Source organism: Heterodontus francisci, chromosome 29 (genome assembly GCF_036365525.1).
Source record: "Heterodontus francisci isolate sHetFra1 chromosome 29, sHetFra1.hap1, whole genome shotgun sequence".
NCBI classification, from domain to species: domain Eukaryota; kingdom Metazoa; phylum Chordata; class Chondrichthyes; order Heterodontiformes; family Heterodontidae; genus Heterodontus; species Heterodontus francisci.
In genome coordinates, this window is record NC_090399.1 from 23,738,081 (window position 1) to 23,754,085 (window position 16,005).

At 43.3% G+C, this 16,005-nt stretch overlaps 1 protein-coding gene and 1 pseudogene across 4 annotated transcripts in view; one reads left to right on the plus strand and one right to left on the minus strand.

Moving 5' to 3' along the window:
- The window catches only part of LOC137346196 (RNA-binding protein 4B-like), a 191,325-nt gene that overhangs the window by 69,571 nt on the left and 105,749 nt on the right, over positions 1-16,005 (minus strand). For 3 of the 4 annotated variants that reach the window (XR_010968679.1, XR_010968680.1, XR_010968678.1), the window contains exon 3: positions 15,351-15,512. The gene's annotated coding sequence lies outside the window, so the exon portion shown is untranslated. The remainder of the gene's footprint in view (positions 1-15,350; positions 15,513-16,005) is intronic. The other variant, XR_010968681.1, reaches the window with a different exon arrangement.
- On the plus strand, positions 3,374-13,352 carry LOC137345724 (SLAM family member 9-like; annotated as a pseudogene).

Here is a 16,005-nt window from a genome sequence, read left to right on the forward strand (position 1 = left end):
CAAATCTGCCAAATGAGGAGTTTTAATTCATCAGTTGGAAACTTACATTAAACTTTTACTGGAAAAAAATGTTGCAGTTAACATTTTAAAAAAACTGGCAGCCAAGATGGCCACCACAAGTTGCATCTGAAACACCTTTTCCCATTCCAAGATCTTCAACAGAAGACAGAGGTCTGAGGAGCAGGGACCCAGAACAATGGCTTACTCGAAGTGACTGAATTACCTTCTTAGTATGGCATTCAACGCATTCCTGACACATTGACTTTGAAAGAGCAAACTACTCCAAGTGTAAATATTGGCATCCTGGGGCCCGGGGAGCCAATTCTGAACCTTGAATCTCATTAGAAGGTTTCAGAGAATAGACTGAAGCAGTCATGTGACCATCTGTCCTTCTTCATGAAAGCTGGGAGTTTCCTTGAGCAAAAAGAGTAATGGAAACTGGCCGGCAGCAGAAAGGCTGTGTGCTTCCTTCTCTCTCTCTCTCTCCAGATAAGACCACAAGTTTGAAAACCGTCTGTGACTGTGGACCCTCCAAGCCTACCGATTGCTATAGACAGAAACTAGGGGAAGAGAGCCACCTCCAAGAAAACCCTGTGACAAATGGGCCAGCCACAAAGCCACAAATCTGACCAGCTAAATACTTCAAGAATATAAATCTACCCGGAAGTCCACCGAATCATCCAACCTCACAGACTGTGTATTTAACTTTTATTTATTCTGGACACTAATCCAACCACAAAATTTACTTTTTACTCTGTAATCTATTTGTGTGTGATTCTCAAATGAATGTGCGTGCGAATGCGTAGCATATTTTTATAATTTTTTTTTAGATCAGGTTTAGATTGTTAAGTATAATAAACTTACACCTCTCTTGTTTAAACTCAAGAAAACCTGCCTGAATGGTTCATTCACAATCACATTAAAGGTAAAAGGTAAAACACTCACTGAGGTGGTAAGCACAACCACTGTTTAATAAGACATAAACCCTGTTGCGGCCAAATAAGAGGAAGGCCTGTGACCCTGGCCATAACAATATAAATGACTTGAATATTGGAATACAGGATAAAATTTCAAAATGTCAACATTTTTCCTATGACCGATATTAAGCTAACTGGCCCGTATTTTCCTGCTTTCTGACTCCCTCCCTTATTGAATAAAGGAGTTACACTGGCTATTTTCTAATCTAATGGAACCTTCTCCGAAACTAGGGAATCTTGGAAAATTAAAAAAGTGATTATTGACAATGCAGCCAGCAGCTGACATCATCAGACTGTGCCAAGCAGCGCACATGCGCAGATGGGCTCCTGCTCTCTGCGCATGCAGTACATTCCTCATTACCAGGACTGGTTGGCGCATGCGCAGATGATGTCACCGTGCAACACGGATAGAGAGCGGGGGTGGGGGAAGCGGGGAGACAGCGGCCAAAGACCTTGGTGGTGGCGGATGCACTCTCCTCCACCCCCCCCCCCCCCCGCCTGCCCGCTTCCTCCTACCCCGCCACCCACTCGCTTCCCCACCTGCCGCCAACCCCCCCCACCCCGGGTGCCCGCTCGTTTCCCCTCTCCAGCCATTGGGTGCTGCCATGGGTTTACGTTGCCCTTGTGAGATAATTTGAGCAGCGCTATCTTTAGTTCTGGCAGCTGCCTGAACATCGCAGACTGTGACGTTAGGTGGCACAGGCTGTATTTGCGAATGTGCCACTGCAGCGCCACCTAGTGGTTGTGTTGTCAGCAAACGCAGTCGAAAATTAAAACCAACGCATCAACTATCTCATTAGCCACTTCTTTTAAGACCCTAGGATGAAGTCCATCAGGACCCAGTGACATGTCAGCCCACAGCTCTAACAATTTGCTCAGTACCACTTCCCTGGTGACTGTAACTTTGAGTTTGTTGCTTCCATCCATTTCCTGATTTACAGCTATTTCTGGGATGTTACTTGTATCCTCTATGGTGAAGAGCAAAAAAGAGTGCTCCACCTGATTGATGGTTGGGTGGGTCAAACTTCACAATTTTAAAAGACGTTTTGTTGCTCTCTTTTAGAGAAACACCAACATGACAAAGGAAGTCACTGCAACTTGCAACAGCAAATACGGAACCAGTCGGCTCTAGATTTGCTGGCTTGAAAGTTAGTTTTTCCCCAAAATGTCAATAGAGTTTGGGTCTTTGCTTTTTTGCATGATGCAAGGAGTGGTAAGAAATTGACAGTTCCCAACAGTAGAACAGTATTCGGTTCATTCACAAATTTCACAGAAAGTAACCCAGTTTATTGGTTTTTCAATTGTGCCTAGTTTTGTTAGAGTGCTTTTCAGTCTGCCTTCCAGAAAACAAAAAATACTTCAACAGCATCCTGCAACAGAATGGAGATATTGCCAATTTAAAGATTCAGAGGCTTTCAGATATTATTTAAGAACGAAACTCTGAGAAAATCAACAGAGAAAAGTGGAATTCCAAAAGAACAGGGTAAATTCGGCTAAATAATAAAATAAAAAACTGAATTCATCACTGGAATTCAGTAAAAGTCTCTAAATCTAACTATGACATCAAAAGTGCTCCCTACTCATCTTCAAATGGTGCCTGAACCCCCAGAGGAAGGAAGCAGGGCCTCAGTTTAGCATCTCATCGAAAGACAGGCCCACTGACAACTTGGGGTGTGGCCCAAGATCACACAGCAACTTGTAGTCATATAGCATCTCTAATGTAATAAAATGTCCCAAGGCACTTCACAGGGGGATTATAAAACAAAATTTGACACTGAGGCACATGATTTATCCAAAGATCCAGCAGCAAGGTTTCTCGCTCACTCACTTAAGGATGACGATAAAATTAATAACAAGCGATGGGCTGGAATTTAAAACAAATAACAGGGCAGTGGATGTGGGTTCTGGTTCCTCATTCTGTACTTCAGTAGCCTGATGAGAGTTGAGCACTGCAGCAAACGGCCAAACATGTAAAAGCACAATCGGCTCACTATTTCAGGGAAGTAAGAAAGTTAAATCTGTAATATTCCGCGGTATCTAATATTCTAATTTGGTAAAGCTGGTTACAGAAGTACAAAAGATCATGCTGCTGAGCTACATTGGATACTTATTTGTAACAATTACCAATAGCTTGCCTGTGGCTTCTCATTTCATATTAGCACAAGCTGCAGGAAATGACCAGCTTCAAACCACTGATCTGTTGCTGGTCAGTGGAGAAAAAAGTTATGAAGTACACTGAGATAAACACAGTCCAGATGGGCTGTGACAGACTTGCAGTTAAACCACTCAACAGCCAAAGGATGCAGTATTGGCTCTGATCAGAGTCCTAAAGGTTTCTGTTCAGAATGATTTCAGATCTCACCCTGTTTGGTAAGCCAGAATCTCTCTATCTCTGATCATCTTCCAACACAGCAGCACCCCTCATAATCTTGAAGCCATTAGGTAAGACCTTTTACTCTTTCTCTGTTTCAATCAATTGAGAATACTTTCCGCTTTGGGTCAAGTTCATCACTGATGAACGGAGACCTTGGGGGTAATTTTCACCTAATTCACTGGGAGGGATTCCAAGGGATCATGTAAAATCAAGTGCAGTGCGGAACAGTGTTGCACCCCTTGATCCGTCAATTTCCCAACAGCAGGTTAGGTTACCACCTCCTGGCTTTTCAAGGATATCAGCTCAGTAACGAATAAATAATACCTAACACAGCAATTTGCAAAAACTGGTCAGACAGTAACATGTGCACCAATTCAACTATACAGGATAGCTTCTTCTCAAAGGGGAATTCTCCCTGCTGTGGAACACGGGATACTGCAATGATTGGGGGCTCTCAGGAAGGGTGGGCAACACAACACATAATATTATGAGAACTAGTAGGGACAGAAAATGCTGAGTTACTGCCCTGTAAGTTTCTGAATGGTGCTCCCAACCATCACTCCCATTGTCAATACTCATGGACTGGCCTATCTGTTCCAAAACCACACACTAATCGAACAGTAAATTGGAGGAAATGCGCCAATACGGTACTCTGCACGAATAAACGGAACTACAACCAATTGCATTACACTAAACCCTTTCTATCCTGTATATTAAATGCGATTAATTTTCATCTTTGTTTGATTTCTTCACACACAGGATGTGAATCAGACTACAGGAGACCAGTGGTTTCTCAGTCCCTTCCTCTGATCTCTCTCTGATGAGTAAATGCTACCTCTCTCCTGGAATACACTCTTATTCTGCACTTTCCCTCAGAGAGTAGCGCACCTCCTGGTTAACATTGCTCCTGTTCAACACTGACCCAGATAAGATGATGTCGGTTTACAAAACAAGAGTAGGTGGAAAAGTACATTTAAAGTGAGCATGTTACATACTGGAACTGCAATGAGAGATCAGAGATTCATTGGGGTAATTTTCACCTAATTCATTGGGTGCGATCCCAAGGGATCATATAATATGCTGGTTTCACACCCCATTCAAATCACCCTCCACTGACTGCAATGGAGATTAAAATCGGGTGGAGTGTAAAACCAGTGTTGCACCCTTTGATCCCTCAATTTTCCAACAGCAGGTTAGGTTACCACCTTCTCGACTTTTCAAGAAGCCTGGTTCAGTGACCATGAAATACTACCTAACGCAGCAATTTTGGCAAAAACAGGTCAGACAGTAACATATGCACCAATTCAACTGTACAGACCATCTTCTTCTCAAAGGGGAATGCACAATTACCCTGCTGAGGAACAAGGGATTATTGCAATGATTAGGAGCTCCCAGGAAGGGTGGACAACACAACTTATAATATTGAGAGCTGACATTGGACAGAAAATGCTAAGCTACTGCCCTGCAAGTTTCTAATCGGTATTCCCAACCATCCCTATCCCTGGTTACGAATGGGCAGTCAATATACATGGCCTATCGGGTTCTAACACCACACACTATTCAAACACTAAATTAGAGGAAATGCGCTACCATAGTGCTCTGCACTAATAAGCTGAACTACAACTACTAAATCCTTTCTATCCTGTATATTAAATGTGATTAATTTTCAAGTTTTTTGCTTGATTTCTTCACACTCAGGATGTGCATCAGACTTGGGGAGTCCCGTGGTTTCAGTCCCTTCCTCTGATCGCTCACTGATGAGTTAATGTTGTTTCTCTCCTAGAATATGTTCTTATTCTACTTGCATTCCCTCACAGATCACTGCACCACCTGGTTAATATTGTTCCTGCTCATCACTGACTCAGGTAAGAAAATGTCAGTTTACAATCAAGAGTAGGTGAAAAAGTTCATTTAAAGTAAGAACGTTGCACACTAGAGCTGTAACGAGAGGTTAGTGTGGAAACCTCAGACTCATTGCACTGCAATGTACAAGACCAAGAATATGGACTGTAATCATACACTCCCCAGAACCATACCAACAGTTTGATGGTTTCTGTTCCAGGTCTGGAACAGGCTGATGGGAATCCGGTCTCTCACCGCCTGGTGAATGGGACTCTGGGACAGTCAGTTACTTTACCTGCAAATATAACAGCAGCAGAACCTTTGTTAATTACTTGGGACTTCAGAAACCTATCCACTGGGAGAAAGATTCAAATGTGTACAAAAACCCAAAACAACCCAGCAGACTGTAACAATGAGCTGGGAAAGAGGGTCAGGTTGAACCTCAACGACTACAGCCTGGAAACACTGGCCGTGATAAAAGGTGAACAGAATCTGTATGAAGTCAATGCAAGATCAGAGCACAAGGTGCACGAAGCAGCAGTGGAACTGAGTTTACGGTAATCACCTGTTCAGTGACATACTGAAACCTTCTGTCAGATCATTGCCCTTCTCCATGAATTGAGAGAGTAGAAGTTTCAGAAAATGGGAATGTCAGTGAGGAATGAAAGTAAAGTCAATTTGTAATTATTTAAACCGATTATTAATAACTTTTATGATTAACAATTGGTATTAAAAATCACTAACAATACAACTCCCAGGCTGGTTATAGGATATTCACAGGAGGAAACACTGACAGCATTATTGAGTCTATCTATATCTTAGTTTGATCGACTGCCAGATTAGTCAATCCTTTTTTTTCTTTCTAAATAGTGCAACTAGAGAGTGATTGTAAGTTCCTGTTTACTGAACAAAAACCCCACCCATCCACATGATATGAATTAGCAGTCAAGACAGATGGGGAGCATGACGATTACTTCACCACTGTATTGCTTAATTAGATATAAACTCGGGCCCTGCCGGCTTGATCTGATATTCAGGTGGATGTTGAAGATCATACTGAATTATTTGAGGAAAAGCAAAGTGCTCCCGTGATATCCGAGCCAATATTCCTCCTTAAACCAACATTACTAAAATCAGATTAATGAATCACTGATCTCATTTGTGGGCTCCTGCTGAATGCAGGTGAGCTGCAGTGCTAACCTGCAAAATAAGTGACTAGACTTGAGATTGTTATTGCTTCAGGGGTCCAACAGGAATCTCCAAGATTTTCTCCGAAATTGGCCAGGATTTTTATCTACTTTTCACCTCTCTCAGGAGATCACCTGGCTTTGGGTGAAATGGAGGATGTATACACACATAAGGTATCATTATGTGGAATGGCTGGATGGACCAGAAGGTCTTTTCCTGTCTGGCATTGTTAATATTTTTTAAGTGCTTTGAGATGTTTCGGAGAGGCGCAACGGATATATGTAAATCTTATTTGAAGCAAAATTTTAAAAATCTGTTCATCTCAAATATGAGCCATTCCATCCGCTCGAACAAAATTTCATTCATTTTCAGAACGTGTATCAAACCCAAGAATACTGATCAGCAATGTCTCCTCTGATGGGATTTGTAATGTTACCCTAAGCTGTTCAGTGGAAAGCGGCAGTGACCTGATCTGCAGCTGGTCGAGAGCAGGAGAGGTGGTCACACAGTGTGACCGACAATGGGAGGAAACTGGGAGTTTCCATAAATCTACACCATACCAGCACAATTTACAACTGTAGAGTGAGGAACCCTGTTCGTGAGGAGACGGGGAGCATTGATCTCGGAAAGCCCTGTCACAGCACTGTGGGAGGTTTGTGCTACATCTTTTTTAACTCCTGTTATGGAAGGTGGGTGATGGTGTGGCTGGTTTCCACCATTCACCTCCCAATTGACCACAGATTGTGTTTTTGTCAAGCTAGTGTTTCAGCCCGTGTTTTTTTTGCCGAATAGACACTGGCAGGTTTTCTCCTAGGTTTAAAACAGATGAACACCTATGCATGCATTCATTCACACATGCACACTCAAAAAAAATTAGACAGAAGATAAAGGGTAAAAGCTGTTAAGAGTTCAAAGGTAAAAGCCTGCTGTTTTCAAGAAAAGTGGGATCCCCTCAAATGGTGAGTTTTAAAGTTCCAGGTCTGTTTGCTGGTTGTCTTGTATTTGCTGAGTTTCTGAAGTCTTCTGGCAGTCCACTTCACTTTGAAGACGGTGCAGTTATTTCATAGTTCAGTTCTCAGATGGAAGAGTTGTTCAAAAGGCACTCTCATAATTTCCCTGCTGCAGTTAGTTGGCAACTTGCCTCAGCAGGGTTCAACTGTGTTAGCTGGAACTGATCTCTCTCTCTCTCTCTCCCAGTCCTCTACTGGATTCAGAATGGCTTTGCATCTTGACTGTGGGGCTGGAGAACTCAGACTGATCTTGATGATTGATATCCTGAACTGGAAAGACCTCTTTGTTCTCCAAAACTATAACCTTGAAAGGGTAAACTCATTGTGTTAGTTTTGTCCATGTGACTTTAGCTTTTAGTGCTTGATGAGCTGTACAAGAGCTTCTGATGGCCCCATTTTGATAAGGGCTGTTCACACTCTACTGTGGTAAGGCTCGCTGGAGATTTGAAGTTTGGGAGTGCCTTTGTTGTGGCTCATTTTATGTATAGCTCACATCCATGTATGATAGGCTGTCTCATTTCAAAGCAGACGGGGTTAATTGGTTTCAGTTCTTGTGGACATGGATGTATTTTAGTGCAGGAGATGGTACGGGTCATGTGACTTGTCCTCCATCTTGTTGAAAGCAAATGTAACAGCCCTTTTTAAATTGTTCTAATTTTTTAATAACTTCAGTTTATTAGATATTTTCATTGGTTTTGCTAATCTCTTCCTTTTAACGTACCTATAGAAGCTTTTACAATCTGTTTCTATGTCTGTTAACTTACTCTCATATTCGCTTTTACTTCATCAATTTCTTGGGAATCCTTTGCTGAATGCTAAAATCCTCCCAAACCTCAGGCTTACTACCCTTTTTGGCAACATTATGGCTGGATTTTACCAGCCCGATGTCAGGGGTCGTAGGGGGGTGGTGGGGGCTGGGAAATACTCGCGGCATCGAAGCCCGCCACGGACCTCGATGCTGGGAAGGCCCCGCCCCATTTTACTGGCGGCGACGATGCCGCGTGGGGGCCCTCCCACCGCTCAGTGCCGGAACCTTAATCTTAATATTTAAATAAATGCTAATCACTGAATTATTACTCACCTTTGCACGACAGCCACCCCACGCGAGAATATCCCGGCCAGTTGCCGGAAGTCCCACACCTTCGGATCTCTGTTCGGAGATCCGAGGCAGAACACTAGCGGAGAGGAGGGAGATGGTGAAGTTTTCAGGGCGCGGGGCGGGGGGGCAAAGCAGCGAAAACTCTTATTATTGGTTGAGAAGATAGTGGGAAGGGGCTGAAGCGCAAAGGCAATACAGTTTGGGGGTGAAAGTTCGGGATGGGAAGAAAGGTTTTTTTGGGAGAACAGGGAAATAATGAATTGTTTGGTCACAGAGGTGGGAGAGGGGCTTGGACCTTTTATTAAATTTTTTAAATCAATGTACCATCCATTCCTCGTTAAAATTACAAATACCTGTAAGGGCTTGAAGCCCTCAGAAAATGGCGTCGTGCCTGTGCGGTGGCGCCGGACACCACTGCCAGAGCGCCTGCAGCACACCACCACCTCCCCTCCCCCCACCAGAGTGGTCTACCCTCTCCATGTAAATGAGCCGCCACACGAAATACTGCAGCGGCTCAGCAGTGCACATCTTGTGCGTGCGCCCCACTTTTTTTGAAGCTCGCCACAGCAGCAAAAATCCAGCCCTACAAGTCTCTTTCTTTCATCTAATACTATCTTCAACTTCTCTTATTAACCAGAGTTGGACCACTTTTCCGGTAGACTTTTTATTCCTTCGGGTAGTATGTATCCAGTGGGAATTATATATTAACTCTTGAAATGTTTGCCATTGCTTATCTAGATCAGATATAATCATAGTGAATGGCAGAGCAGGATCGAAGGGCTGAATGGCCTTCTCCTGCTCCTATTTGTTCTTACCTGCCTTTTAATCTGATTTCCCAATCTACCTCAGCTAACCCGCCCCTCATAGCTTCATTGTTCACTTTGTTCAGATTTAAGGCCCAGTTTCGGACTTAACTACATCCCTCTCAAACTCAATGAAAAATCCCATCATATTATGAGCACTCTTCCCCAGAGGCTCCTTTACTACAAGGTTATTGATTACTTCTCACTGTACAATGTCCAGACTGGCCAAGAGAGTGTAGGAAAATGGCGCACTGACACAAAACACAAAAGTCTAAGTGTATCAAGCCTGTGTCCTCAGTACCTTGCTCTACGGCAGCGAGGCCTGGACAACGTACGTCAGCCAAGAGCAACGTCTCAATTCATTCCATCTTCGCTGCCCCCGGAGAATCCTTGGCATCAGGTGGCAGGACCGTATCTCCAACACTGAAGTCCTCAAGGCGGCCAACATCCCCAGCATATACACCCTACTAAGCCAGCGGCGCCTGAGATGGCTTGGCCATGTGAGCCGCATGGAAGATGGCAGGATCCCCAAGGACACATTGTACAGCGAGCTCGTCACTGGTATCAGACCCACCAGCCGTCCTTGTCTCCGCTTTAAAGACGTCTGTAAATGCGACATGAAGTCCTGTGACATTGATCACAAGTCGTGGGAGTCAGTTGCCAGCGATCGCCAGAGCTGGCGGGCAACCATAAAGGCGGGGCTAAAGCGTGGCGAGTCGAAGAGACTTAGCAGTTGGCAGGAAAAAAAGTCACAAGCACAAGGAGAGAGCCAACAGCGTAACAGCCCTGTCAACCAATTTTATCTGCAGCACCTGTGGAAGAGTCTGCCACTCTAGAATTGGCCTTTATAGCCACTCCAGGTGCTGCTTCACAAACCACTGACCACCTCCAGGCGCTTACCCATTGTCTCTCGAGACAAGGAGGCCAATGAGATGATGATGATGACTGTACAATACAACATCTAAAATAGTTGTTCCCTCGTTGGTTCCTCAACATATTGATCTAGAAAACTTTTTGAATACTTTTCATGAAATCATCCTCAACATCATATGTCCCCTTAAGGAATAATAACTTCATGGGAAATGTGTTCCAATTGTGGCTAACAGAAGTTAAAGATAGTATCAAATTACCGGGATAAGCTAATAATGTTGCCAATTTGTTTTGGCCGGTCTAAATGAAGATTAAAATCCATAATTACTGTATGACCCTTATTACATGTGCTTTAATTTCTTGATTTATAATCTGTCCAATATTACAACTACAGTTAAGAGGGCCTATATACTATTTATAGAATCATAGAATGGTTACAGCACAGAAAGAGGCAATTCGGACCGTCGTGTCTGTGCTGGTTCTCTGAAGCAGCAATTCACCTGGTACCACTCGCGTACCTTCTCTCGTAGCCCTGCACATTCTTCCTTTTCAGATAATAATCCAATTACCTCTTGACTGCCTTAATTGAACTGCCTCCACCACACTCTCAGGCAGTGCATTCAAGATTGTAATCACTCATTTGTGAATAAGCTTTTCTGCATGTTGCAATTGGAACAGTTTCTCTCTATCTATTCTGTCCAGACCCCTCATGATTTTGAGTACCTCCAGCAAATCTCCTCTCAACCTTCTCTTCTCCAAGGAAAACAGTACCAAATTCTCCAGTCTATGTACATAACTGAAGTTCCTCATTCCTGGAACCATTCTCATGAATCTTTTTTGCACCCTCTCCTTGACATCCTTCTTTAAGTGTGTCCAGAACTGGACAGAATACTCCAGTTGAGGCCAAACCAGTGTTTCATACAAGTTTGACATAACTTCCTTGCTTTTGTCCTCTACGTCCCTATTGATTAAGCCTACGATGCTAGCAGGGAGACGGTGACAGAGTGGTAATGTCACTGAACTAGTACTCCAAAGGTCCAGGCTAATGCGGGTGGAATTTAATTTCAATTAATTGCTAAAAATCTGCAATTGGAGAGCTAGTCTCAGTAATGGTGCTATGCAACTATCATCGACTGTCCTTAAAACCCATCTGGTTCCTTTCGGGAAGAAAATCCATCATCCTCACCTGGTCTGCCCGATGTGTGATTCCAGGCCCACAGTAATGTGGTTGACTCTTAACTGCCCTCTGAAATGGCCTCGCAAGTCAAAGGCAACTAGAGATGGGCAACAAATGCTGGTATTCCCAGTGATGCCCACATCCCATGAATGAATAAAAAATGTCTTTATTAACTGCTCTCTCAACCTGTCCTGCCATCTTCAGTAAGTTATGCACATAACTCTGCTCCTGTACCCTCTTTAGAACTGTATCCTTTATTGATATTGTCCCTCCATGTTCTTTCTACCAAAATGAATCACCTCACATTTCTCTACATTAAATTTCACCTGCCACTTGACCGCCCATTCCACTATTCTGTCCATGCCCTTATTAAGTTCTACACTACCCTCCTCACGGTTCACAATACTTCCCAGTTTTGTATCATCCATAAATTTAGAAATTGTGCCCTGCACTACAAGGTCTAGATCGTTACTATATATCAAGAAGAACAGGGGTCCTAACACTGACCCCTGGAGAACTCCACAATAAACCTTCCTCAATCTGAAAAACAACCATTAACCACAATTTTGTTCCCCTGTTATTACTGTCCCTTTTATTCCATGAGCTCTAACTTTGCTCACAAGTCTGTTGTGTGGCACATTATCAAATGCCTTTTGGAAGTCCATGCACACCACATCAACAGCATTACCCACATCAACCCTGCCTGTTACCTCATCATAAAACTCCAGCAAGTTTGTTAAACACGATTTGCCCTCAACAAATCCTTGCTGCCGTTCCTTAAATAACCCTTATTTGTCTAAGTGACTATTAATTTTGTCCCAAATGATCATTTCCAGAACCTTCTCCACCACTGAGGTTATTCCCATTAATATTTCTTAGCTGGAACCCAAAATGATTCCACATTTTGATTTTCTGAGCTAAGATCCTTTTTCTCTACTGTCTTTCTCCCATCCTTAATTAGCAGAGCTACTTTCCTCTTGCCCACGCCTCCCCACCCTCTATTTCTACTTTGCCTATCTCTTTGAAAAGTATTCTGGAATTTTTAGGTCCCAACCCTGGTCACTTTGCAACCATGACTCCGTAATGGCTATTCGATCAAACCCATTTATTTCTATCCGTGCTATTAATTCATCTATTTTGTTGTGAATGCTATGCAGATATAGTGCCTTTAGCTTTAACTCTGTTCTACTTTTCTTTGGTGTCATCTTAGTATCTAATGCCCTATTACTTTTGTTATGCTCCTTGTCCCTTCCTGACACACACTGCTTATTTTTACCCAACATGCTACTCAGTTCTACAGCTTTGACATTTCTCCTACTGCTTTTAAATTTCTTTCCTGAACAACCACCCCCCCCACCCCCAACCTCCATTCATTATTTTACAACTCTATCTATTGCCCTGGTTATTCAATTCACCAGCAATCTCTCCTGACTGGCCTGGCTCTGATTTTAAAGTTGTGACCTCTTCTCTGAGACATCCACACAGCAGAAATAAATTCTCTCTGCCCCATCAATTACTTAAAAAATAGTTAAAAACCTTAATCAAATCACCCCTTAATCATCTTTATTCCAGCGAATGCAAGCCAAGTTGGAATTGGAGGCTAGTCTCAGTAAATGGTGACCATGAAGTTACTATCAATTGTTGTAAAAAACCATCTGCTTCACTAATGTCCTTTAGGGAATGAAATCTGCTATCCTTACCTGTCCAGCCTACAAATGACTCCAGACCCACAGCAAAGTGGTTGACGCTTAACTGTCCTCTGAAGTAACCTAGCAAGCCATTCAGTTGTATGAAACCGCTACACAAAAGTTGAAAAAAAACGGACAGAACACCGGTATCAACCTAAGTACGAGAAACGACAATTGCATACCCCGTCCTGTCAGCCCTGCAAAGCCCTCCTCACTAACATCTGGGGTCTTGCGCCAAAATTGGGAGAGCTGACTCACAGACTAGTCCAATTCACCACAACTCCTTCAACTGCACCTTCCAAACCTGTGACCGCTTCCATCTAGAAGAACAATGGCAGATGATGCATGGGAACACCATAATTTGCAAGTTCCTCTCCAAGCCATACACCATCCTGACTTGGAAATCTATCGCCATTCATTCACTGTCATTGAATCAAAATTCTGTTATGCACTGTGAGTGTATCCAAGCCAGATGGACTGCAGTGGTCCAAGAAGGCAGCTCACCACGATCTTCTCAATGGCAATTAGGAATGGGCAACAAATGCTGGCCTCATCTGTGATACTCACATTCCATGAAAGAATGAAAAAAAAAACAGTGTGAATATCAGCAACTTTCATATCTCAGCCAGTAATTTCCAGACTTCCGGTGATTAAACCCTTCAAACACAAGCCAGACATTACCACTGGTCACAACATTACATGGGGAATAAAAACAAGAAATGCTGGAACCACTCAGCAGGTCTGGCAGCATCTGTGGAAAGAGAAGCAGAGTTACCGTTTCGGGTCAGTGACCCTTCTTCGGAACTGACAAATATTAGAAATGTCACAGGTTATAAGCAAGTGAGGCAGGGGTGGGGCAAGAGATAACAAAGGAGAAGGTGTAGATTGGACAAGGCCACATAGCTGACCAAAAGGTCATGGAGCAAAGGCAAACAATTACATTAATGGTGTGTTATAAGACAAAGCATTAGTACAGATAGGGTGTTAACGGACTGAACATTAAACAGCAGCAAGTACAAACATGAAAAAAACAGTGGGTAAGCAAACTGAACAAACTAAGAAATGAAATAAACTTTTTTTTAAAATTGTAAAAAATGTAAGAAAGAAAAAAAACTAAAAATGAAAGTAAAATGGGGGGCCCGTCATGCTCTGAAATTATTGAACTCAATGTTCAGTCCGGCAGGCTGTAATGTTCCTAATCGGTAAATGAGATGCTGTTCCTCGAGCTTGCGTTGATGTTCACTGGAACACTGCAGCAATCCCAGGACAGAGATGTGAGCATGAGAGCAAGGGGCAGTGTTGAAATGGCAAGCAACCGGAAGCTCAGGGTCCTGCTTGTGGACTGAGCGGAGATGTTCCGCAAAGCGGTCACCCAGTCTGCGCTTGGTCTCCCCAATGTAGAGGAGACCACATTGTGAGCAGCGAATACAGTATACTACATTGAAAGAAGTACAAGTAAATCGCTGCTTCACCTGAAAGGAGTGTTTGGGGCCTGGGATAGGTGAGGAGAGAGGAGGTAAATGGGCAGGTATTACACCTCCTACGATTGCAGGGGAAGGTGCCATGGGACGGGGACGAGGTGGTGGGGGCAATGGAGGAGTGGACCAGGGTGTCGCGGAGGGAATTCTGACAGCGGAAGGGAGGGGAAGATGCGTTTGGTCGTGGCATCACGCTGGAGGTAGCGGAAATGGCGGAGGATGATCCTTTGGATATGGAGGCTGATGGGGTGGAAAGCGAGGACAAGGGGAACCCTGTCACGGTTCTGGGAGGGAGGGGAAGGGGTGAGGGTAGAGGTGCAGGAAATGGTCCGGACACATGGCTGTGACGTTTCTAATATTTGCCAGTTCCGAAGAAGGGTCACTGACCCGAAACGTTAACTCTGCTTCTCTTTCCACAGATGCTGCCAGACCTGAGTGGTTCCAGCATTTCTTGTTTTTATTTCAGATTTCCAGCATCCGCAGTATTTTGCTTTTATTATATGGGGAATAGTGGTTTAAATTCAATTTCCACCATGAATCCATTTTAAAAAGCTAGAAACAAAAAGTTGGTATCAGTAAAAGTGACCATGAAACTTGCAGATTATTGTATAAACCTGACTGGTTCACTAATGCCCTTACAGGAAGGAAATCATGACGTCCTTACCCAGCCTGGCCTATATCTGACTCCACTGTTTGACTCTGAATTGACCCAACAAGTCCCCCAGTTAAGACAAAATTAAGCTCAACACCGATGTGACATTAAACGATATGAATGACGAACATATGGAAAGCAACTACAAGCATCTAATAATTATTATTTGCACTATGAAAGACACCAACATACCCTGACCTGTGCGTCAATCTTCCTGGCGCTCACTGCGATCTACTCCTGTCAGCGTTGACATGAATCAATGTAGTCGAGTGAAAAAAATTCTATGGATCATTGCTCCAATCGATTTCATCACAAGAAGGTTGAACGTTGGCCCCTGGATGCAACGGATGCCTACTGGTGAAATAAAAACAAAAGTATTGGAAATACATAATACATGGTTTGTAAACTCATTTTCTATGGGGGGGGGGGGGGGGGGGGCTGATCGGATGTCTTGGCAGTTGATGTGGACCACATTCAACAACATTTATTGAGATGCAAATTGATTAAGATAAATTATATTAGTAATTAATTACATTTGCATTTCAATTGCTGCTACTCTGTTCCCAAATACCTGGTAATTTTTAGCTTGAACTATTGCATCAACATGAAGAACAATGATTGGGCTGACACCTGTCTTGGAATAAACGTATGAGGACCACTGTCATGACAGAACTTTGTGCGCTACCCACTAGCCCTGGAATAGAATTCAACAGCCTCACAGCTGTCTGTGCAAAGATGTTTCTCTTGATCACAGTGACCAACCTCTTACATTTAATTTTGTATCTATGGCTCCTCCTGTTGACTGCTGAACTATAGGACACACCTTGCTTCCACCTGGGTTCCGAAG